At 40.2% G+C, this 27,001-nt stretch overlaps 3 pseudogenes; all 3 read left to right on the top strand.

Moving 5' to 3' along the window:
- The first annotated feature begins 7,033 nt into the window (after positions 1-7,033).
- LOC148359571 (U2 spliceosomal RNA) lies at positions 7,034-7,202 on the top strand (annotated as a pseudogene).
- A 185-nt stretch (positions 7,203-7,387) lies between these two features.
- Positions 7,388-7,547, top strand: LOC148359570 (U2 spliceosomal RNA; annotated as a pseudogene).
- Positions 7,548-7,575: 28 nt separating this feature from the next.
- On the top strand, positions 7,576-7,801 carry LOC148359569 (U2 spliceosomal RNA; annotated as a pseudogene).
- The last annotated feature ends 19,200 nt before the right edge of the window (positions 7,802-27,001 follow it).

Genomic DNA, 27,001 nt, shown 5'->3' with positions numbered 1-27,001 from the left:
ACGCCTTGCAGGCCCTGACGGCCCACCACTGTTTTTAGGGACACCCAGTCAGTTTTCTTTCTAGTGCTGTTAGTTTACAGTAAATATCATACCTGTCAACCTGTACGTTTTTGCAGTACAAAGTACGTTTATTATGCATTTTAAGACGTGTACGACGTACAAGAAAATCTGTATGGAAAAACGCATTTGTCAATTATGGGTACCATCCGGTATACACCGACTATCACGAAACGGCAAATCAATCAAGTCAAACGAGTTCGCCGCGGTAGCCTCTGTCTCCGTAATGTTTTTTTCGTTGCAAACGAAGCGAGCGGTTTGATGTAGTTAAAAGGAAGTCCGTCTCTTTTTAGAGAACCGGCTTTTTCAGCTCAACTCATTGAAGAGAGACGGCTCTCAAACGGCTCACTTGCTTTGATGCATTATATTACGAATTCTTATGTTGTATAAAGAAGTTAACAAAAAAGGAAGTATAAGTTTGTGGTTATCCCTTTAATCAGTATATTACCAACAATAATTTAATGCAGAAAATGAATTAATAATTTGAATAGGAAAATGTATTATTCTACTTAATTATATTTGCATGTATTTTTTCCTTCTACTGTGAACGTCCAAGCTACTTAATTTTTGAACTTTTTTTAATAATAAACCTCATCCATGTCGAGCAACTCAGTATCTCACAACAAAATGTTAATTAACAATATATATGATATAACGAAACACATCTACAATATAAAATGTTAAACTACATAAATATACGGTGTACGATTATTTTGTATTTTGTAAGGGAAAATACGACAGTTTGTAAGGGCGAGCCGTGGAGGTTGATAGGTATGAAATATTTAAAGTTTTAACTCCAGAGGACAAGTATCCTTAAAGTTTGATCTTCAGTGTTAAATCGTTAATGATTTGCTTTTAGCAATATGAATTATTTCGAAGATGAATGGGTGATCCCAGCGGTTCTGTCTCAGTCTGTGTTATAACACAATTGGTTTAAGACCCCTCTTCTTTACAAAAATAACCTTTTTGATTTTTATGAAACTACCCATTACATTTTTTGGGGTAGAATCATGGTAGGCCAGAAAGCTGGTGAGACCCTAATCATGCCCCCTCAGCCGAGCTTTGTAGCTTTAGAATGAGAAAGGAATGGCCAAAGTGCAGAATAACGTTAATAGTCAGGAGAAGCACTTAATGCGCCCCCGTTGCCGTTGGACCTTTTGGATCAAGAAAGAAAGCGTTCCAGGAGTGGTTGGAGTGCAGTCCCCTCATTGAGCCGCCTCTCCTGGCATAAGCTAGCCCGAACCTGCACTTCCACTCATCCTAATCGCCGAGCCCAATCCATTCCCCCTGTCTAGCACCTCTTCAGAGGCCGCTCACCCCCTTTGTTCTGACAATACACAAACGACCATTCAAATGGAGGGACTCTGTAATCAGTGAAATACTAGCCCCGGGCTTTTTAGAATAGGGAAAGGAAAAAAAATAGAAAAAGGCAAGACCGCAAGAGAAAAAGAGAAGAGAAAATCCATCCATGACCAATAGAGTCTAACTACCTGTCTGGCTTTTTAGCAGCAGATGTTATTTGGCTAAAAAAGGGGGGAAATTTGCCACTCCAGATGTACAATGTGAAGGTTGGCTGGTATCTCCGCCCAATGAGGCCAAAGACGGGCGGATGCTTTGATAGAGCTCGATTTTGCACTCTGCATCACTATTCCAGGAAAAGATTTCCCAGGAACGTCAAGGACGCGTCGATTGAAGAGGAAGGAATCGATTTAGTCCGACTCAGTGGGATTGCGGTTTGATTCAAGGTGCAATCGACGACGAATTGACAATCCTTCTCTCAAACCTTATTTGAGCAGTAATCTGGCACCACATCCTCTTAACTCATTTACTGGGAAGTGCCAGGCAATTTTTTCCCGTTTGACTCATTTTTGAAGGCCGGCAGAAAACTTTCTGATGCAGCTATAGGCAAAGGACATATAAAAATAAAAGTCGACCCTCATCTTTCATTAGAAAAAAAGAATGCTTCTAGTTTTTAAGATTATTTAGTAAACAACAGTTGAACATTGCTACGTTTCTTAAAAACAGTGTTCTCGTTTGCCCACGTCCCTGCGTAGACGCATCATTTTTGCTTGGGACGCATAGTTTCAAATCAACGTGCGTCCTCGGGACGCAACTTTTTTGACACAAAATTGTCATTATTACCTGATTACTTTTTTTTTTAAAACAAAGATTTACCGCACTACAAACTTTTCGTCAGGCAGATGCGCCATTGTAGTTTTGGTCTCGCGGTTCGAGTTTTCGTCTGCACGCCGATCTCTGCAGACGAGTCTTGTTGCTTCGAGATTACGTCATTGTTGTGGTGGTGGTCGTCGGGTGAAGGTGAAAGTTAAGTACACCTCCGAAAAAACCAGTTAGTATTACGTGAAAATCAACACAAAATTGGTAATTTCTTCAGTGTCAGTAATAAGTCAAAACATAATGCAGAAAGTGATAACAACAGCAATAATTCCGGCACGAAATAACGGCAGAGAAATTCTTTGAAAGATCCCGGAGGCCAAAAACACGTGTGTTGAAGCGAACGATTCGACGAAAGAAAATAAACAAAAGAATACTCCTAGCAAGAAAAGGACTTTTCTGCCAAAATGGACTAAATCATATTCCTGGTTACGCTAAGAGGAGGATGATATAGGATTGGACCTTGAGAAGGCATTTCAACTGTGGCGGGACAGCAAACCACGAAGAATATATGAACTGAAAAATCTGAAGTGATAACTGCTTTGTATTACCAATTAACTGGTGGTTAAAACTGAATGAAAATATAGATTAATATAATTATTCCAGCAATATTATTTTGTATAATGTACAATATTGTTGTGAACCTATAAATCTTGAAGTGACATCTGATTTGCATTACCAATAAACTGTGATGATTAAAACTGAATGATAGTATAGATTTATATTGTATATTTGTTGCCAATTTACAATTTCAACCTCGATAAGACTAAATTTTGGGGACCCATAGATCTCTGTTGGGACCCATAGATTTTTGATTATGCGAGTCCCCGGGACGCATCACTTTTCAGAGGTAAAATGAACACTGTGAAAATACTCATTTCCAAGAAAAATTCTGAGAAAAACGTCTTTTTTTGAAAGGATGCATCTCAAGCAGAACATTTTGATACACCAATATTTAAACAATACCCTCCATAAACACAAGGGCACTAGGCTTGCAAATATGTTATTGCAAGAACACTGAACTTACGCATGAAAGATGCATGAACTTGGCAAGAACTTTTCAGTGTCCGATGTTTCAGGCGATGTGGTCACACGATTTCAGTCACCATGGCGATTATGTTCCTGTGGATGTACACGAAACGTCATCACTTATTGAAACATGAATATTTTGTTTGTTTGTTTGTTTGTACATGATTCAATTGTTTGTTTGTTTGTACATGATTCAAATTGAATCTTTTCTTCCGGCGCCGTCACGAATGGCAGCCACTCCAGCAGCTCCCGTGTTATTTTCGATTGTTCTCGATTGTTCTCAGCTCAGGGATGCTGCTGGAAATGTGAATTTCCCTTCGGGGATGAACAAAGTATCTATCTATCTATCTATCTATCTATCCCTCTCTGCCCCGGCGATGATGAAGAGACTTTGTCATCTTTTTTAGAAAGAAAAAAGCTCTGTCTGTACTCATCCATGAATCGGCCTGTACTACCTACTCACCAAATTGGGCCGTCCACACTCTTCGATAGCTGGATACAGGAGGCAAAACACTTTGACTGTCGCCCTCCCTATTTGGACTTACTGGAATGCTGACCCCTTGCCTGCCTTTTCAACCACGATTTTCGCCTCATGTAGGTTTTAGATCAGGAGATGGGGTAATAATGATCTATAGTCTGTAAAGGTCTTTGTCGCTGCAGTGGTTTGAGACATCTTGTGATTAAGGGCAATACAAATAAACGTGACTTGACTTGACATGAAAACTAATAAGTCTGGGCTCCCTTGATGTGTGGACAGAGATCTGATCAAAGCTACTTCTGCCATTCAATTGCGATTTATCACACTGAAATAATTCCAGAGGCTTAATACCTACAGTACCGATAAGCCGCGCCAAATCATTTAAATATATATAAAAAAAAACAAAAACGAATTAATGTATTTTTACATTTTTTTTTCATGCAGGGTCAATACTTCTGAAAAAATGTGCACCTTATGGCACTGAATAAGTCAAGATGTTTTTTTTAAATCATCAACGAGGAGTCAGATCAACTTCAGCATGCTCTCAAGATAACTGCTATGTAAATGTTCTAGCTTCCACATTTAATTCAAAGTTAAAGCAGCAGTAAAGTTGAATTCCGAGAGTCCCAAAAGTTTCAAATGAACTGTTTGAAAAACGCTTGAAAACCTGTAATCATTACACATATCACCTTCACCATACATAAAGAATGGGACGTTTTTTTATTTTTTATTAACTGGATCAATTGTCTACTTTGTATATATTTTTTATGTTTTTCAAAGAGATTTCCTTAGCTAGGGTTTGTTTATCTGATATTGTACATATTGTTTTCTAATCCGGAAGTGATCTGTTATGTTTAACCTTCAGGGTGGGGTGCGTCGTTCGAGGTGTCCTTAAAAAGTTGAAAGTTGAATATGTTTCTGTTAGGTGTGCGTTAACAATATCCAACTGAGTTTATAGAGCCTTTATAAAAAATCCACCACGCCTAACTGCTTTTATGTTATTTTTAGCAACGCTGCAGGGATGCGAAACACATTTGGAACCAGGAAATGGAGGAGGGAGGGGGGAATGGAGGGTCGAGAGTGATTTCTTGCTCCCGTGTTTTTTTGTTGGTGTAGATGAAAATGGTGAAAATAAGAAAAGGATGGTTTCAAATACAATTGTAACACTAATCCAATCAGCAAGAAAGATGACAAAAGAAGAGCGTATTCAAGCATTTCTAAGAAATGCACGTGCCAGAAATGGAGCTCGACAGAGGCTGCAATGATGACTTAAGCCAGAAAATGGCTTCAGCAAGTACATTTCCAAATTCCACAAAGCACCTTTAATGAACAGTGATTAATATTTGACCAATACATGTTGTTGTATCGTGCAATGCAACCGAAAACGAGTGCTACAAAGCACAAAGAAGAATACAAACTATTAAGATTCAAAGTGACCAAACCGCAGTATTTTTCTTCTCAGTTTGCCCAACCTTTCAAAAAGTTTTCGGGAGCACTAAGTCAGTCACTAGGTCAGTGCTAAATTCGCTTTGTTGGGGGGAATTTTTCACATCTAGGGTAACATACCCGACTGCCTGTGAAAGATGGTGGTCATATCTAAACTCCTGCTACTGTTTCTTGGGTTGACAGACACACAAACAGACAAACAAACTTTTTATATATATATATATATATATATATATATATTGAAGATAGATGTTGCCATTCCAGCTAGCATATATATATATATATATATATATATATATATATATATATATATTGTATATATTTATGAAAGAGTGATTTGTACTTAGATCCCAAACAAACATTGCTTTCTTAGAGGGTAATATTTAGCTTGTAGCTAGATTTGGTTTGTGCTGTTCTGTTAAATGAAAAAATATCAAAAATTATACTATTCGTAAAATAAATTGTTTGGGATACCATTCTAATTCAAATGTCTCCAAATGTTATCACATCGACTTTGTGTTGGATTAAAATCGTTGGCGGACCCTCACTTCATAGGTTACAAATTGGTAAATATTGCTTTAAAAACTGCTAATATTAGTATGTGGGTGTTATTTTCACAAATTATTCACCATTTTGCGGACACAAAGGTCAGATTGATCTTTTATAAGGTCTGTGGTAAATGTTTTTTTTTTCCTTCGGCTTGATGTTTGCTATATCTGAGTGACGTTTTTTTTTTTTTTTACTAACTAACAATCGAGCAATTCTGCAGGCATAAAAGCCTTCGCGTAATCAACTTAAGCGGAGGGCTCCAATCAAGGGGGACCACATGCAACGAGCACAAGAGTATCGGCGGAGCTCGGGGGCTTCAAGTCATTACACATTTCAGCTTTTTGAAGTTCAGCAACTGACAAATTACCTTGTTGCGGCCGACTGCTCGGAATGAGCGCCGTCTTTCAAATATCTGGTTAAACTAGCGCCCGAGGCCACTTTGGAAACTGAGACGGGAGGAATACGCTTTCGGTTTAGGCAAAGCGGGTCAAACTGGAATACCGTACTGGGTCCCTCCCTATTTATATGCTCATTGTCTTATCTTGATAGAACCAAGACATCTGATTTTGTTGTATTGTAAAATGAATGAGTGATTGGTACTCAGTAAATAAAATGTGACATATGTATGGCAATATAAGATACACCAAAATGTAAGGCGCAACCCCTGAATTTTTTTTTATGTATAAGGCACACCAAACTATAAGGCGCATAGGATTAAAACTAGTGTAAGAGCTAAGGTTACATAAAAAATACAATAATTAAATAAAAATGAAATATATATGTGCTAAAACCTTTAGGGACACATAAAAGGAATTGGCTCTTATCTCATCATCACACTATTCTTAATCACAGTACCATATTGTTGATATTATTGACGGGCCTCCCCACAAGAATTTTGGCAGATATTATACTGATACGTGTACAGCCGACTCTGAAAATATTTATGAAGCGCACAAGATTCTGAACCGAATAATAAAAAAGGCATTCTGGGAAGTAATTCAGTTATCCTCAAAGATATAACTAAACACATGGCTGCACATATTCAAAACGTTTGTCACTTACGATGCTCGAGTTTGAGCTTAGAAAAAGTCAAACAATATTCTCTCTATTCTAACTTATCTGGTACCGTGGGTGAAAATAGAGTGATTATGAAATAAGACTTGGTGCCTTTTCAGATGTCATTTGCATGGTATCCATAGAATAGAATCTGGTGCCCTCACTGTGGCTCTACACAACAAACTGTGTTGTGATTAGGTTGTTGCGCAATGTAGCTTGGCCTTTGGCTTTGATGCTAGGTCCTTAGCTTGGCCTTTGGCCTTGATGCTAAGTCCCTAGCTTGGCCTTTTGTGTACTTTCTATGAAGTCACTATCTTTGATTTTTGCATTTCGGAGATGGAATATGAGCTTGCTCTGTCCACTCCACGCATCGGCCCGGTATTGCAGTACCTCCGGGAACGGTGCATTCGCAATGATCGCAGCAAGGCTTTAGGGCTAGGACCTTAGCTTGGCCTTTTGGCTGAGAGTAAGTGTCCCGGCTCCTAGGCTTTGTAGCGTATTATGAACTGACCGATAACGGATAATGGATAATGAATAACGAAGATAGATCAATAACCCTTAAAAAGCCCACTGTGGCTCTAAGATTGTGTACCATCTATGTAGGCTCGGCCTCTTGGCGTCAGCTATTAGGGCTGAGATACTAGGTCCTTAGCTTGGCCTTTTGATTTTTGCATTCCGGAGATGGAATAAGAGCTTGCTCTGTCCACTCCACGCATCGGCCCGGTATTGCAGCACCTCCGGGAACGGTGCATTCGCAATGATCGCAACAAGGCTTTAGGGCTAGGACCTTAGCTTAGCCTTTTGGCTGAGAGTAAGTGTCCCGGCTCCTAGGCTTTGTAGCGTATAATGAACTGACCGATAACGGATAATGGATAATGAATAACGAAGATAGATCAATAACCCTTAAAAACCCCAACGACATCTGCTTCACGGCCAGAAGCTAAGAGCTTGCTCTGTCCACTCCACGCATCGGCCCGGTATTGCAGTACCTCCGGGAACGGTGCATTCGCAATGATCGCAGCAAGGCTTTAGGGCTAGGACCTTAGCTTGGCCTTTTGGCTGAGAGTAAGTGTCCCGGCTCCTAGGCTTTGTAGCGTATTATGAACTGACCGATAACGGATAATGGATAATGAATAACGAAGATAGAACAATAACCCTTAACACCCCCCCCCCCCCCCCCTTTGGATGGAATAAGAGCTTGCTCTGTCCACTCCACGCATCGGCCCGGTATTGCAGTACCTCCGGGAACGGTGCATTCGCAATGATCGCAGCAAGGCTTTAGGGCTAGGACCTTAGCTTGGCCTTTTGGCTGAGAGTAAGTGTCCCGGCTCCTAGGCTTTGTAGCGTATTATGAACTGACCGATAACGGATAATGGATAATGAATAACGAAGATAGAACAATAACCCTTGACCACCCCCCCCCCCCCCCCCCCTTTTGGATGGAATAAGAGCTTGCTCTGTCCACTCCACGCATCGGCCCGGTATTGCAGTACCTCCGGGAACGGTGCATTCGCAATGATCGCAGCAAGGCTTTAGGGCTAGGACCTTAGCTTGGCCTTTTGGCTGAGAGTAAGTGTCCCGGCTCCTAGGCTTTGTAGCGTATTATGAACTGACCGATAACGGTAATGGATAATGAATAACGAAGATAGAACAATAACCCTTAAAAACCCCTTTTGGCTAGGATCTTGGCTTAGCCTCTTGGCTAGGAGCAAGTGTCTCGGCCTGTTGGCTTTGAAGTGTATCATGATTTTACTGATAATGGATAATGAAAAATGGACAATAAACTTGTAAAAAATCCCCCCCTCTTACTAGGATCACGGTTTGTATCCCATTGCTTTCAATATTATGCTACTGTGAAACATTCATGTCCTTGGCAAACTAGTGATCAGGATTTAGTAATCTTACCATTGCTAACTGGGATAAAACTTGTTTATTAATTTATAATTGCATTTTTATAGTGAACATTTCCATATTTTTCCGCACACAAGGCGCAATGAATCACAAGGCACACTTTCAAATTTATGGCCAATTTGGGGATTTGTGATGCGCCTTCAAGTCTGGAAGTTAACAGTACAAACAAAAAAATCTACCCTTACTACTTCAAAAGGACTCAACTCAATCAAAGCCGAAAAGTAACATTGTTTTTTTCTTGTTTTATTTTGATAAACCTTTATAAGGGTTTGGCACAACTCGAGTTTTAAGCCTCTGGGAATGATTTGATATGATACATTAGAATTGTCTTTATTTTAATTGATATAAATGTTGTGAAAGTCGTATGCCAATATATTGGACAAGGCACTCCAGGGTAAACGTGTAACAAAAACTTCAAAGATGGAAAAAAAGGGATAAAAGACGACCAGGATAAAAGGCAGAAAATATAAATACAACATAGTTCTTAGAGACTGGCCTGTTATAATAATATTGCAGTGTTCAAATCACCATTTGATTGTATAATTGGCTTCGATCAGATCTTTGTCAATATCGAGGTAGCCCAACTTTCTAGTGTTGCTTCCCTTTTCCGGCGAATGGGTGTGTGTAGACGGCCCTCTAAGGCAAGAGGGAGAAGTGAAGCAGTGTGGTGAGAGTCGCGAAACATGGACAAATAGTAATTGGCAGTTAACTCTTCAACCGAGTTTGTTCCTTCAAAAAATGTCGAAGTCCCGTTGTCATCGTCTGGATAGAGAGGAATGACGTTTCGTGCATGTCCGCGGGAACACAGCGAAAGCCTGGGGCACTAAAATGTTCATGTATAGTTCATCCATTAGTGTTCTTGTAGCAAAATATTGTTTGGGGAGCAAAGTGCTCTTGTGTTTATAGAAAGCTTTGTTTAGATATTGGAGGTAAAACAAAAGCAAAATAAAAAACGAAGCCAACATTTTGTTTGGCTCTATGAATTCGAGAAAAACGTCTGCCATTAAATGACTTAGCTGTGATTTTGACAAGTTCAGCTCGAAATCATGGCCTTCCAAAACTCGAAGATAGATGTTGCCATTCCAGCTCCGAATTAGCGCGTGTCCATAAGGCGCATTCCAATAAAGCGCAAAACAAACACAACCCCGTCGCCAAAGGTCTCGTTCCATTCCCGAAAACTGAACAGGACACGCCGGCAGTTTTAGCAATCTCTTTCATCAAAACCAACGTGTCTCCATCCCCCAGCTTTAGTCACCCTCAAATTTCTGGGGAAGGGGGGAAACAGTCCTCGAGTTTAGCGTTGCAAGGAATGCGTTCACGTCTTTGTCATGGCAGCCGGCTAGGTAATGCACTCGCGTGTTGGCGCTTGTCGGGGTTAGCACGCCGCCCTCTCCTGTATTTATAAGCCAGCGTGTGTCCTACAGTGTCTTGCAAAAGTATTGCACCCCTCCCTCCCCAAGAACCCTTTGACATATTCAGGCTTCACTAATAGATAAAAAACAAAATATTTTCCAAGAATCAACAACATGTGAGACATAATCGTGAAAAAAATAACCCAAATTTATACAACATTTTATATTGTGCTAACAAATAAAACAATGAAAAGTAGGTGTTGCAAATATATTGGCTTTTTTGAGTTCATACTTTGTACAACCTCCTTTTGCTGCGATCACATATTTGGGTATGTCTCTATACCTGTTGGACATATTTGCCCAATCTTCCTTACAGCTGAAGTCCTTAAGGTTTGTGATGAATTGTGCACAGCATTTTTCAGATCTTTCCACAAATGCTCTATAGCAGGCGTGTCCAAACTTTTGAGAAAGCGGGCCAGGTTTGGTAAGCTGAAAATGTGCGAGGGCCGACTTATTCAGCCCGGTATTCTTTAAACAGTCTTTAATGAATTTAAAATGTTTGCAGTTTGCTTGCCGATCAACGTCGCGACTTCATAGCTCGACTTTGTAGCTCGCCTTTGTAACATTTTTGTTTGACTTGCAGGGTCTCGTGAAAAAAGTGCTGCTTTGCCTTTAAAACAGCTTCCTGTTGCTTCACCTTTTCACAGCGTTCATTTCCAGTTAACTTTCCATAGCATGTTTTGTCTGGCAGTTCCTCTTGACCATGGGCCGTAACTGGCCCCTGGGCCAGAATTTGGAAATGCTTGTTCTATAGCAGGGGTGGCGAACAAGTTTGACACAGAGAGACGAAATTTTTAACTGTGAGAGTCAAAGAGCCACACCACGCACTGACTAGCATTAGACGTAAGCTACGCAGATGATTGGCAGTCATTTATGTGTCCGGAGCAGCATAAAAACAACAAATCTGCCAAATTAATTTCAAAATATTATTTATTATTTGTTATTAACTCTGATGGATTCAAGTGTGTCTTAAGAGGGGAAATAACTAAACATGAAACGAGGCAAAGAACCACAGTATATAGAAAATATGATGAGGCAAAGAGCCGCAGACTTATTGGCCAAGAGCCGCATGCGGCTCTAGAGCCAGGTGTTCACCACCCCTGCTCTATAGGATTGAGATCAGGTCTGACTTTGGCTTGGCCATTCTAATACCTTTATATTGTTCGTTTTAAACCATTCTATTGTAGATTTTGCTTTATGTTTAGGGTCGTTGTCCTGTTGGAAGATGAAGCTGCGCCTCACTCTAAGGTCTGTTGCAGATCCCAACAGATTTTTTGCCAGAAAACGCCCTGCATTTGTCTCCGTCTATCTTCATCAACCCTAACGATATTTTGACAAAAGTCCAGAGCATGATGTTGCCACTACCATGTTTGACAGTGGAGATGGTGTTCTTAGGTTGGTGCACATTGTTACCCTTACGCCAATTGTAACTTTGCATTCAGTCCAAAAGGTTTCATTTTGATGTCATCTGACCAGGGCACCTTGTTTCACATGTTATCTATGTCTCTCACGTGTCTTCTTGCAAACTTCAAATGGGCCTTTTTATGGTATTTTTCAGAAAGGGCTTTCGCCTTGACACTCTTCCATAAAGGGCAGATTTTGGCAGAGCATGACTAATAGTTGTCGTATGCATATTGTCCCACCTCAGCTGTGTATGCCTACGGGTCATCAAATGTGATAATGGTCCTCTTGGTTGTTTCTCTAATTTGTTTTCTTCTTTTTTGTGCTGAAAACAGTCAGGTTTTGGTAGCTTTGCAGTGGTCTTATGCTCTCTATATTTTGATATTACTGCTTGCACCGTGCTCTGGAAGATGTGTAAATGTTGCAAAATCTTGTAACCCATTCCTGTCCTGAACCTTTCGACAACTTTAACCCAGACCTCCCCCATGTGTCTTTTAGTCTTCATTATGCCAGTGTCTGCTTTCACAGACCTCTGAGCCCGTCACAAAGCATGTGCATTTAAATGGAGACTTCACGGACTCTGTATGATATTGTTAGTCATTTAGGTCGACATTAGATCATTCTGAAGTCATTAGGGAACTTCTGTAGGTGGATGAGCTAAGTGAACAGGGGGCCAATATTTTTGCTACACCTACTTTTCAGTTTTTCCTTTGTAATATTTGGGTTCAACTTCACGATTGTGTCTCACATGTTGTTGATTCTTGAAAAATATTTTCAGTTTTAAGTTTTAAGTTTGACGCGTTGAATATTTTCGCTACGCACTGTATCACTCTTGTGCACACTGGGCTGTGTTTTACTAGGCTGGGATTTTTTCTATTTTTTAAACTTACGGGAAAATGTGATGATGAAGTCCCCCCCACCCTCTGCATATCCCCCACAATGCCAGTTTCATTGAAGTGCTCCCAAATATTGCGCCCCTACCCCCAGGTCAGTTTTATCCTCAAGTAAACAACATAAAGCCAGGTCATAATGCACAACGGTTATACAAGAACGAATAAAGCATTCCATTTTCTCAAGCACTAAAACAATTAGCCGGGTAATTAGCATTGATTTAAACTGTCAAGCAATCAGTTAATAAAACCCATCTGGAAAGTGTCTCGACGCAGTGTTGGTTATTTGGCTGCTGTCTTCTTATGTTGTCCTAGCAACAAACAGAAAGCGTTTGCAAACTTGGATTCTGAACTGGAAAGACAAACTCACTCAGGTTAGCTTAGCTGAAGCAAGCTGCTACGGCTTAAAGTGGTTGGATTTACAATTTGACCCAATAAAATAGTTTAAAAATGCTCTTGTTTCTACCATTGGCCAGGGAACAGACAACATTTTCAAATAAGGCTTCAATTCCCCCCCTTTTTTTTATCCGTGGCATGTTATTAGCAAAGGTACTATGTTGTATGCAAAATTTTGAACAAAATAGTTTTTCCCCAGTGATGTAAGCTCTGGTATTAGTATTGTCACATGCCTGTCCATCAATACCAAGGTCCGACTCATCTTTGAAAATCAGGATGACGCTTGACACTGGAAAAACATTGGTGACCAGATGCTGAAGGTGCTGAAATCGAGTCGGATCAGAAGAATTCTCCTACTACTGATAACCATGGAAACCAGTATTATCTGTTTTATGAGAAGGAGCAAAACTACCCCAAAAAACTGCCTGAAAAGGGATGGGTGCCGCCAGGCTGTACTTGCCCAAGACACACCACAAGAAGTGGTGCCCCTATGACCCAGGCGGTTGAGGGATCCGAGAACTGTGAGCTATTTTTTTATAAGGTCATCAGAGCCGGAGCTGAATGAACATATTGTTGTTCCTCAGATATTTATTGTATTGTATTCTTTCCCCAAAATAATCATGTTTTATAGATTTGTTGGGAAGAGCGCAAATTTACGTTATCTGAAGCCAACCTGCCAAACTACAATTGTAGATCTCAGGCCTGCTTCTTAAAAACACATATCTACTGCAAAACTTAAGATACATGTATTATTTTATGTGTATTTAACACTTGTGTATCATATTGATTCTTTTATGTGCTAGTAATAATGCTTTAGTGTGCTATGTCTTGGATAAGCACAGCTTGGCCAGTCTTCCACGAAGACCCTAGCTGTAATTTAACATTAGCTTTATGTTAGCTTAGGGTTTGCTAAACGTTAACCGTACATCAATGAGCGAACTTACAAAAGAAACACAGACTAACACCACACAGATGGTTTCCATACTTATAATGACGAATGTCTTACAGAAAATATTTGTGAAAAGACATAAATTTAAGCAAAAACTAACACAATAACACTAACCTTTATACTGAAAAATATGTATTAAATCTTAAAATGTCAACATTGAAAATCTTAGCGTTAGTTGCACAAATGAATGCGAACAATAACCACACAAACGCTCTTCATACGTAAAAAGACAGATGTCTTACAAGAAAATCTTAGCGTTAGCCGGACACCTCTGCGTAAAGATACAAAGCCAACACAAACTAACACACCAACACTAACCCTTTAACTCAAAATTTGTCCAAACCTAAAAAGACTTATGTCTACATTCCAAATCTTAGCATTAGTTGCAAACTTTTGTGGTAAAAAAAACATAAAAATGAACACAAACGATCACCACTCGAACGGATGTCTTACAAGTAAATCTTAGCGTTAGCCGGACGCATCTGAGTAAAGATACAAAACTAACACAAACTAAAGCCACACAAAACATTCTCCAAATTTCCAAATTTGAATGTCTATTTCTAAAATCTTAGCGTTATGCTGCCTCCTGGTAAAAGAAGAAGTCTAAGTTTTCCAACCTCCGACCGGGAAAATATCATTGGAATGACACTCGAGGTGGTAGGTCCTAGTGGCGAAGTCGGAGAAAAGATTTATACCCATACTTCATAGGGTTGCTTCAAACAGACGTCACACAAAATGGCGATGCCCATGGAAACACAGCCGGTGTTTGACTTTCAGCAAGGATGTAACTAAAGAAGGCAGCTTACAGTGTGTGCTACTGACCTCAGCCGCCGATTTTCCTTCACAATTTGAGTGCCTAAAAGATAGCAGGTTTGCTGGAGGTCCAACTGTCTTTTAATGAGCAAATAAAAAACAACTTTTCGTTATCAGCCATCCTTGCAGTTTACATCCACTTGGAAAGCTTTGAGGTTGCATCTCGTACCATCCCAATTTTATGGATGGCAGCACAAGTTTAGCATTAGTTGCAAACGTTGTAAATAAAACATAAAAACAAACACAATCCAGCAACACAAATGCTTTACATACTTAAAAGGATAAATGTCGTACAAGAAAATCCGAGTGTTAGCTTAACGTTTAGTTTTAACGCTTAGTGTTGGTTGGCAACCTTTGCGTATAGTAACATACTGAACTGACAAAAACTAACAATAAACTAACATTTTCCATACTTAGGAGAACACCTTAGCATTAATTCAACAATAGCTTAGCGTTACCATAGCATTTGCTTGAAATTAGCTTAGTGTTAGCTGCACACCTTTGCGTAGGGTAAACATACCAAGCTAACACCACATATAACATTCTGCAAACTAAGAGTAATGTCTCTCTTGTTGTCCGTATTGTTATTGCAGCGTTACTTACGAACATTCGACACAATTAAAACATGAACATAATCTAACACTGCCCAAAAGCTCTCCGTACTTACAAATATGTCGTACTAGAAAGTCTTAGCGTAAGCTTAACGTTTGCTAAGTGTTAGCCGTGACCCTTTCCATACATTAAACAAACAAAACTAACACAAACCAACAACAAACTTTTTTCATACTTACAAAGACGAATATGTTAAGAAAAGATACACTAAAGCAGGGGTCTCCAATCGGTGCCCTCTAAGGACAGAAAAGGTGCCCGTGAACCTGTTTTTCATTGTGATTTTCTAGTAAAATTATTTTTTATTGATTGACTGAGTTCATTTAACCCCATTTTAATGATTAACCTGGTAATACCATAGTAACAAGATATTATTATCATAAGTTGATGTTTTAGAAATTCAAATAAATTGATAACACTTTATAAGAAAAAAATAAAATAAGAGAATATATTCATAGATTAAACACATTTATTAATCTTTTTGTTAATCTATTTTACTGGAAATTCATCAAGCAAAATTCCAATTTATGGGTTCTATATCACAAGTGAGCAGAAATGTGCAGTTATTTTTAACTAGCCGTCAGACTACCTATGTAGCTTTTTAGCCTGCTATCTTCCTGCCGTTTTAACTACTTAGCAAGATATCTGGCTAGTACTTTACCTATTTCCATGTTATCTATCTAACATTGGATCTTTTCTTTTGCTAGTTATCAACTTAATTTTTGGCTTCCTTTCTAGCTAGCTATCAGGCTTTTTTTTAGCTTTCTATCTGGCTATCTAATTGGCCTTTACTCTTTTAGCTAGCCATCTAGCTCCCTTTTGATTCTTTTACCTGTTTACCTTTCTAACTAACCATCAAGCTACCTTTTTAGCTATTTATCAAGCCATCTGGCTCAGTTGTTATTTTAGAAATTCAAATCAAACTGGGTTCCCTTTGCTCTAATTACCGGTAGTTAGAAAAAGTAGCTCTCAGTTTGAAAAAGGTTGGAGACCCCTGCACTAAAGGATACAGGACAGAGAGATATAGCGAGCAGCTCATTCTTTGGGGTGCGTTCAATTTGAATGTAATCACCAACCAAGATAAGAATTCTCAAAAATTGATTCAATGATAATGCTTGTTAAGTGTTTCCATGGTCTTGTTATTTTTGGAGTGACATGGCCGAATTCAGCTGAATACAGTTAGAAAAAGAAAAGAGAAAAAAAAATTGTCGATGACTATGACTGCTTCCCTTGGCGCTAACGTAAACATACCAGCGTGATCACTTTTCCCCCCTCGGGGCAAAACCTTTGTTCCATTTTGAAAGCTTCTGAGAGGCTGAAATGCACCCTTGGCTCTCCCGCCCCCACGCTATTTTCGCAGGTTTATTTTTGCTAGCATTCAGGTGATGCGCCTGCCTGTCACATCAAGCGCCGACGGCCTTGTTTCCTCTGAGCAAAGGTCAAAACAATCGACACGGGAGGGATGGTAGTGTGTGGGCCATGAAGGTGGAGGATGCCGGGGGATAAGGGTTCGTACCAGACCGCAACGCTTGCTAGCTTGACAACCCTAATGATAATATGAGGGGCATTACATTTTTGGCAAACACATCTTCGAAAACGTGTTGAGTGCATTTCTGCAAAGCAGTAATTGGTTACTATTACTTCATTTAAAAAGTGATTTTGTTACCCCAAACATCACTGACCCTCCAAAGTAGTCCGTTGTTCTGAAAGTAACTAGTTTTAAATTACTCGCGTCGAAGCTGACTCCCTAAAACTGCTTTAAAATAGCCACCTATTGAAAGAAATAGAAGCCGGTCGGGCCCAAAATGTCAATCATTATGTTTGGGTTCTGGCTGGGCTTCTTTCTTGCTGATTTTTATTTTAATTATTGACCAGTCAGTTTTGTTTTGTTTTTTCTTTGTAGAGGATGTGTGCCAAGTATTCCGTCCCACTTTCACACCAACGAGCGTTGGTCCATGTGTTCGCCGCGGCGCCTCAAGAGGGGGACAGAAACTATTGCATGGATCCTCCAGAAAGAAAAAGAAACAAAGAACAATGACAGGTGACACCACCGTAACTGTATTTAGTTGTACTACGCTCACCTTTCTTAACCGTTGCTGGCTGAGTAATTGTTATGTTGCGTAAGAGGAACAGTTAGCAATGAGAGGACATTTTAATTTACGATCTTTTTATAATGAGCAGCGAGTAACATTTGAGCTACAAAATTTGATTAACAAGGTAATACAAATGCCTGAAATCTTTCAAAACGCTTGAATTTTTAATGTGGTTTCAAGGGTTGAAAATCGCTTTAATTTTGGGTGAAGTGTTTGTAACTGCTTGACAGTGTTGCCACGTTTCCTAAATAGTCTCCTTAAAAATGATGACAACACTTCTCTGGTGGCTTTGCTTTGCTATTGCATTTCTGATTCCCTCGTGATTAACGGCAGCTGGAATTAGTTCGTATGACATTATCCCATGAAGCGTCACTGCCTCCCATGCTCGGAAGTGGACATTTGCATGCTGCACCTAAACAGGGCACTATGAAATTTGTATTAGTGCATGGATTTTGTATCAAGTATGGACATTTAATATGAGCAATGCCAAAAATTGTAATGGGAAAAACTTCCTGCAACTGAAAATGTAAGCCACTTATTTCTGTGATTTTTACCCAAAACCTATGGGTAGAAAATATTTGCGATTTACTAAAAATCTAAAAATCATATGTCTTGATAAAAGCACACGCAGGATGCAAAATCGCATGCGTCAATAACAAATATTTTTGTGGCTCTGCACATTTATACCAGATTTCTTTTTTTTGGTACTGGAGAAACTGAACAATTTGCTTTGAAAGTCGTAAAAAGAGCTTGAATTTGGCTATGAAAAAGGTGTACGAACCCAGTAATAATAACACATTACAGTACTCGTTAGTGTTAAAAGGAATTGCGTTCCAGGAACCTGTTCCTCTGTAATGTGTTAGTTTTAACACTGTTCAAAATAATAATAAATGAGAAAAATCTGAATCCACACAAATCGAAGGTTGACTGGCGCCCCGGTGTCTGACAATTTTCCGTGTTGTAATTGCCACTAGGGGCCGCCAGAGTGTAAACTTGGCGGATGTTTGAAAAAGGATGCGCTGCTTAGATCCAAGACATCTGCGCGTCCCCGTTTGAAGGGCAAACGGCGAGTCGCGTTCCAGCTCGCCTCATCATAACAACACTTAGCGGTGTTACAGTACTGACCACATGTCAGAGTCGCACAATTATAACAAACAAGTGCTAACACATGTTGACAACACCTGTTGCCATAAGGCCAAACACTAGACGCGCAGATGTGTCGGTAGAAAAAAGGGAATCGACTATACAAAAGAGGACTATGATGTCCACGTAAACAGATATATAACAGGGCTTAACTCGAGGCATGATTTTTGGCCCGGGACCGAACCCGGCCCGAATTTCAGGCATAAATGTAAATCATTGAGTTGGGGCAGGGCCAGGCTTCTCTCTCTCTGATTTTTTCTTGACTATCCACCCGTCATGTGTTCTACAGTATGGTTCTATTTATCGTGGAAGATCCGCTTTTTGGCGCGTATGATTTGCTGGCCGATCGGTCTCCCGCTAGCAAATCAGTGGCGTGCCGGTGTTGTGCCAAAAATTGTCCCCCCGGCTGGAAATGTCCCCCCTAGCGAAAACGTTACTAAAACGACTGTGTATCTAAATTTTGGGGGAATGCAATAGAACAGGAAAGCATGGACAATTTGCACCTTATATACCATGTAGATTTTGACTCTTTCTGAGAGATTGATACAGAGGGGGTAAACCAGTGTATGCTGTTGGGCCTCTTTGCTGATGAAGGGTTGCATGGCACATCAACTCACTCCTTGTTGTGCTGTGGGTTTAATGTTCGGTGGCAGGTTGGGAAGAGCGAAGGGAATTGAATGTTTGATAAATGTGTGTGTGTTCATGACTTTAGCCTTCGGTATATCGATTGATATCTTGTAGAAATCCCTTTTGAGCAAGTTGAAAATACTGACTTTGGTGAAAATGACATTTTACGTTATTTTCTCGTTTTATCAGTTGATGATATGACATTCATTTGAGCGTAATAAGTGTTATGGTAGAGCGCATAACAGTTTTCAATACATGTGATATTCGGAGGATTACTGTTTTGAATTGCTGGTTTATTGCAATGAAAACATTTTAACGTGTCCATCAATAGGTAAGAAAAGGCACAGTTGCCTCTTTTAGTGACGTTCAGGCAAGGGGGGATATTTCAGGCAGGGCATTGTCATTTTGCCAAAGTCAAAAAATGCCAAAATTGGGCTTGGTCCCTCAAATCAAAATAATCGGCCGGGGTCGGGCTGGTTCTGTCATGATTACCGTTGTGACTCAGCTGTAAACGCTCATTTGGCGCCAACTCCCACGGGTTCTGATTGGCTCCCTGTCACTATTTGAACTCAGTCCTGTCAATCCCCAGTTGTCAGTCCGTCTGTGAACCTCTGTTTTTCAAGGCAAGCCTTTTTCGACCCCTGACTCCCGCCTGTCTAGTTTTTGCTCCTGATTGTCTCCGGTTACGACTCGTTTCCGACCCCGACCACGTCTTGCTCTCCCAGTCCTGGCTACCGATCAGTTTTCCGCCCCTGACACCGCCGTCGCTCGCTACGAAAGATCCACTTACGTGTTCAGATCACAAGCCGAGTACGAGAGCGAACACCGGATCGTGGGCGCAGCCCTTCCTCGTTCCTTCAATAAAACTTGTGGTAAACGTTACTGTTTCCGTTCTGGTCCTGACAGGTTCAGGCTTTTATACCCGGTTCTGGGTCGGGATGGCTTTTTTAGGCCTGATCTTACCTGTAGCTTCAACAAACAATGGTTTAGTATTCGATTGATTGGCAGGTTTTTTGATAAAACAGAACAAAACAAATCACACGTGTAGACTGATCTGTGTTCTGAGATTCCTTATTACTCGTTGAGACATCCTACCTTCCCAGGATATGTGTAATTTTCGTCTTACCTGTCATACATGTCTTTGAAAACAGTGATTCAAGGATCCCATGACAGCTAGGGTATTGGGTGCCGCTTCCTGTGGTGTGTCTTCGGGAAGCACAGCCTGGCGGCACCCATCATTCTCCAGGCTGTTTCTGGAGGTTTGCTTGCCCACTTTATACGGATAGCACTGTTTTCCATGGTTACCAGTAGCATGAAAAGCCTCCGTATCCGACTCAGATACAGAAACTTCATCATCTGCTCGCTGTTGTTTTTTTGGTGTAAAGAGTCATCCCGCTCTTCTGAGATGAGCCGGACATTGACAGGCAGCAGCGTGTGACAATACTGATACAAAATCTTAAATCACTAAGCAAAACTATTTTGAGTATCACATCATACAATACAGATTGTATCACTTGGGGCTTTCAATTTGGTTTTGAAAAACAAACCTGACGATGAAGCTTGTGAATTATAATACCAAGCGCTTTTTGTCCGGAAAAGTACATTGCGTTTTGCATATTTTTGGAACTTTATTAAAATACATTCAGTTTGAAAGCATTGAACGTCCTTCTTCCTCATGTCTATACTCAGCAAGGGTAAATTCGGAATGTCAAATTGTCCTACTTGCAAATGCCTTTGCATATTCTTACGTTTTAAATCGTCAGAACATCCTACCTAAAGGTATGTGTAAGTATTCTCCTAACACATTATGAACATTCTACCTGTATGTATGCCCTGCCACTGGCTGGCAACCAGTTCAGGGTGTCCCCTGCCCACTGCCCGAAGGTGGGTGGGATGAGCTCCAGCACTCCTGTGGCCCTCCTGAGGATAAGAGGTGCAGATAATGGATGGATGGATAAATACCTGTATGTATCGACACATTAAAGTAAAAGTGCGCAGTGATACTTCGGATGTCAAATAAGCCTCTCGTAAGATGCCTCACCCAAGTAAGACATCTCATCTCATCTCATCAGCTGCACCGCTTATCCTCAGTAGGGTCGCGGGGGTGCTGGAGCCCATCCCAGCAATCATCGGGCAGTGGGCAGGGGACACTCTGAACTGGTTGCCAGCCAATAGCAGGGCACACGGGGACAGACAACTCACGCACTCATTCACACCTAGGGACAATTTGGACCGGCCAATTCACCTGAAATGCATGTTTTTGGAATGTGGGAGGAAACCGGAGTGCCCGGAGGAAACCCATTGTTAAAAAAAAAGAACCAAATGACCTGAATTTTTCTTCAGAATAAATTGAAATGATCATTTTGGAAATACGGTTAATCGGCAAATCCCTACTGTTGAAGGGTGGAAAGTGGCAGGGCAGAAAATAAATGTATTTGATCATTTTAGGTGGCCTAGCCATCTAACTCAGATGCCTGTCTTACCTTAAATGAAGTTTATGCGCTTGGCTTTTTGAAGCACCAACACATAGGTAATCCTCCAATTAGAAAAAAAAAAACTCTTTGCAACGAGAAAAAAAATACTGGATGGCATGACTTGCTGCTAGCTTGCTAATATTATCACTAGTTCTATCGTTTGTGGCTGAGTTGTTCGATAAATCAGAATACTTGGTCTCACTATCGCCCTCTGCCATACGCCAAGAGAATTGGGTGCCTCACACTGCATCTGCAGACTTTTAACACAGTAATACTAGTAGTACTTATTGCATTAATAATTTTCCTAGTACAATATGAAAATTCAGTGATTTTTAAAAAGAAAACCCAATAATTGTGACAGTAATGAGAAAGAACTTTAACACTGAATAAATACAACAATTTAGTATATTTTAAATGTATTATTTCCATGATGACAGGTGAGAAACTGCTTCACCTGCCTCCCCTGACTGAATGTCATTGATGGATTATGCTAATTATCAAACAAAAATGACTAAGTGAATCGGGCATTGAAGCAAGTAAGGCACACACTAAGAGTTGCAAAGTCTTATTGGAACAAATGTGTTTTAAGTGTGGCATTGAAAACATTAAGATTGAAATCGGGCAAATCGATTGATGGTTTTCTTTTTCGTCCATTTTGTTTAGCCCTTAGTGGTTGCACTTCTAGTGACAAATGGACTTTCGAATCGAACAGTATTTGGACCTCTTCTCCCGAGTTGTGAAACAACATCATCTGCTTTGAGGTATCAAAAGTGGAATTATAAAAATGCAGTCTGGGCCTTCGCGAGTGGAGGCATTCTGGAGATGCGTTCCATTCCCAAAAGATGTTCCGACAGAACAGAGCAGGATGAGGTTGCATAACGTGCACCTTGAATTCAAGGAAAAGCAGGCCAGCGCTTTTACATAGCCTACACGTCCAGGACTCGTGAGAAGGAGAATGCGTAGCGTCCAGCAAACAAAGTTAATGGCATGGGGTTTTTGTGGCCTCATTGACACTAGTTGCTACAAGCTGTGCCAACTAACAATTGGAGCGGTCAATCCTTATGAAGTCAAGTTTTTTGGAGACTGTAAGATCACGAGGTTCAGTCAAGTTGGACACCAGTCAAAGCCGTTGCCTTTTGTCGCTTCAATTCTTTGATTGTCCATTCTATGATTACTCATTAAAGGCCAGATTCTCCCACCTCAGCTGTAGACCTCTGCAGTTCATCCAGAGTGATCATGGGCCTCTTGGCTGCATCTCTAATCCATACCTGTCAACCTTCACTTCTCCATGCCCTTACAAACTGTCGTATTTTCCCTTACAAAATACAAAATAATCTTACACCATTTTTTCAAACATGTTTATTGTGTAGTTTAACATGTTATATTGTACATGTGTTTCGTTATATCATATATATTGTTAATTAACATTTTGTTGTGAGATACTGAGTCGCTCGACATGAATGAAGTTTATTATAAAAAAAAGTTCAAAAATGAAGTAGCTTGGACGTTCACTGTAGAAGGAAAAAATACATGCAATTATAATTAAGTAGAATTTTCTTATTCAAATTAGTAATTCATTTTCTGCATTATTGTTGGTAATATACTGATTAAAGGCATAACCACAAACTTGTCCTTTTTTCAGTTTCTCATTTTATACTTCCTTTTTTTCTTAACTTCTTTATACAACATAATAATTCGTAATATAATGCATGAGAGTCGGCTCTCTCTAATAAGTTGAGCCGAAAAAGCCCTTTCTCTAAAAAGAGACGGACTTCCTTACACTACACAACTACCACAGAATGATGCATGATGGGAAATCCCCAGGCGGCAGACGCATGCGCACAGTCACATCAAACCGCTCGCTTCGTTTGCAACAAAAAAACGATACCGAGATAGAGGCTACCGCGGCGAACTCGGTTGACTTGATTGATTTGCCGTTTCGTGATAGTTAGTGTATACCAGATGGTACCCATAATTGACAAATTTGCGTTTTCCGTACAGATTTTCTTGTACGTCGTACACGTCTTAAAATGCATAATAAATGTACTTTGTATGGCAAAAACGTACAGGTTGACAGGTATGCTAATCGGTTTTCTCTTCGTATGAGCTGAAAGTTTAGGGGGACGGCCCGATCTTGGTAGATTTGCAGTGATCTGATACTCCTTCCATTTCAATATTATTGCTTGCACAGTGCTCATTGGGATGTTTGAAGCTTGGAAAATCTTTTTTTATCCAAATCCAGCTTTAAACTTCTCCACAACAGTATCTCAGTCATGCCTGGTGTGTTCCTCGTTCTTAAATGTGAGCATGCGGCTTTTAAACCGCTACGCTCTGTTGTCCAAAATTTACAGTAATTATTAGGAGAAAAAATACTGAAGAACATGTTTATTCCTCGTTTGGATTAAAAACATATCGATGAGCTTTTTTTTTAGCCAATAACTGAGAATTTGAAGACATTCCTCCACTATCAGACATCATACTTTAATTCTAAATTCATACTTTAATAAACGATCCGTGCAATATGTGTTCCCGTATCGTTGTTGTGCCTTCTCAAAAACGGTGCACACATTAACGTGAAACACGAAAGTCCCTTCGGGCGGCGGAATTCCGATTCGACCACATGAAGGGAGGCGTGCGCCCGGCGGATTTCCACGTGTCTCATCGAGCGAACTCTCTTTGTTTTGGCTGGCGCCGCAGTGCGTCATCTCGCGGCTGCATCACTTCCTCTTAGCTGGGGGGCAAAAGAGCTTCAGCTGGGCCCCGGGAGTGAAGTCATGCTCATCTCACACTTAAGAGTAATCAATTTGGTTCATTAAAAAAGTCGGGGCATCGACCTTAAAGGCTTAATCAGAAACACGGATATCAATCAGTAGGAACAATGAACTAGGACAGTAGTCTCTTCTTAGTTTTTATCGAGATCGTAATATACTAATATTTTATTCCTGCAGTCCAAATTATTAAAATTAGATCATTTAGTAAATTTTTTCACTTCACAGCTGTTATTTAAGGTCAACAAAAACATGGCGCCAGGAAACATCCAAAAATTATTCATGCGGAAAGAGGGAAATTATAACATAAGGTGCTGTAGTGAATTCATGATGCCAAAGGTGAGAACCACCAGGAGAAGTATGCGTGTGTCTGCGTGTGGAGTCAAGCTCTGGAACGGTTTGCAAGATGAGATCAAACAATGTCCAACTATTCACTTGTTTGATTTAAATACAAAAAAAACATTTCTGGCGTGATACAGAGATGAAGAAAAGCGGGTATGAGTAGTACGAGAGATTGGGAATAGTGCATCTAGAACTATGATTAACTTTGTGTTATTGTTGCTGTTGTTATATCATAACTTTTATTATTAATAGTATTACAATTGTGGTTATATAATTGGTGTGTTTGATTGGGAAGATAAAGGGATAGGGAATACAAGTATTTGCTTCGGACTACCCCTTTTCGAACATATGTAATATTATTTTGTTGTTGAGTTATTGTTGTTCTGTTTTTATTTTAATGTTCGAATAAAGTTTTCATTCATTCATTCATTCAACATGCCAAGATTTCATTCAGATTGTGTTCTTTTAAAGAAAACGTGGATTTCACTCGCAACACCATCAGAGAGCACGTTGGACACTACAAATAACTGTTGTCAACTGTGCGCATACAAAAACTGCATTGGTATGGTCACGTCACAAGATCACCATGACTGGCGAGGGTAATTCATAGATCCGACAGCACTTGTTCTCAATTAATATGTGAGGCCGACGACAGCCTTTGGCTGCTGATTTAGGACGGCCATCTTTGTATCACACACGATGCACATGTGAGCCACATACTCTTATAGTGTTTTGTATCAGTATGGTTTGACGATGTGTCTAAGGCACTTATAATGTAGATCAGAGGTTTTCGGAATGATTCGTAGGGTTGAGGTTCGTCCCTTTTTCTCAGCCAATTCGGAGGAATGTTCGAGATGGATAAAGGCATGCGGGCGGCTACACGATCAAGTCAACGTGCAGAGGATTAATGGGAACCGAAACAAAGTTTTTTGTTTTACATTGTTTTATTTCATTACGCTGCTAGTTGTCATTGAGAGAATATGGTACCGTAACCTTCAGGCCATGATGTGACGTCGGTCACTTCATAGTTGGAGATCGGCGAACGCAGTGGATCGTGTTGTACGTGTTTTGTAGTAATTACTGTAAATTCCGGACTATAAGCCGCTACTTTTTTCCCAAACGTTCAACCCTGCGGCTTATTCAGTGATGCGGCCAATGTATGTAATCTTTCTAACGGCTGCCGGCAATAGGTAAGATTTAGACCGGTGGAATATATGCGCCGAAGAAGACTGCAACTTCTTGGCTTCTGCACGGATTAAATTAGCGTAAACATACCCTCATCATGCAAAATGCAAAAAGAAAGGCACATCAAAAAATCCACCATCACCAACGGGTTCCGAAAAGCGGGTCTGCTGCGTGACTGAAAGGAGGGCACAGAATCAGGAGTGGATGAGAGTTCAAGCGACAGTGACAGCGTGAGCGAGGCTGTGGGAGTGTGGGCCGACGTCTATATGACAAAGTTACTTTCCGACGCTGAGGAAGACGACTTTGATGGCTTCAGTTCTAAGGAGGAAGATGAGGACGGTTTACTGTGATTTTTACAAGTACGGTATGTTTTTTTTAACAGACCCGTTTACTGTGTTGCTACCTGTCACAGGCACCATTTGGGATGAAAGTTATATTATTATTAAAGCTTTGAAAACTCTCTCGGTGTACTGTCTTTCTTTGTAAATATGTGTAACCATGTATAATATGTATTTGCAACTGTATGTATTTGTAATGTATTTATTTTAGAGACTTATTCTGATATGTTTTGCACGGGCGAATCAAAAAGAAGGGGCGAAAACAACGGGGGGTGATGGGAAGTGGAGTAAAGGTGAGACGTGTGTGGACACGGCGGACAATAGCGGATATATATTTTTCCCACCCTTACCTTTGGAAATATACACTTTTTTCCTTGGATTACTTTCAACGGGTACCGGACTCAGCAGGTCTGCATCAAACCTTAAGTACAGGTATCATTTTCCGTTCATTTTGCCGGCTGTGAATTTTGGACTGTGTACTTTAATGAAGGACATTCAGTTTCAATCCCGGGACTTAAAGTCGGTTTTGGGTTAATTTTGTGTTTGTGTTACAGTTTTTAATGTGGGCGCATGCGGCTTATATACAGGTGCGGCTTGTGTAAGTATAAAATCGGTTTTCCTCTTAAAATGTGGTGGGTGCGGCTTATAATCAGGTGCGCTCTATAGTCCGGAATTTACGGTAAATAAATATCTACAGTAAGCAATGCAGCCTACATTTACTAGCGTGAAGTTAGTAGGTTACTGCAGCAGCTTTACTTGCACTTTCTTCGAGTATATCACTGCGCCCTCATATGACAAAAACAAAAAGGTTGAGTTTCGTAATTTACCTGATAACCTACATTCCCCATTCAGTCAAGAAA

This window comes from Urocampus carinirostris, chromosome 9 (genome assembly GCF_059441175.1).
Source record: "Urocampus carinirostris isolate Australia breed hairy pipefish chromosome 9, RoL_Ucar_1.0, whole genome shotgun sequence".
Lineage (NCBI taxonomy): Eukaryota > Metazoa > Chordata > Actinopteri > Syngnathiformes > Syngnathidae > Urocampus > Urocampus carinirostris.
This window is presented reverse-complemented; position numbering and strand designations above follow the sequence as displayed.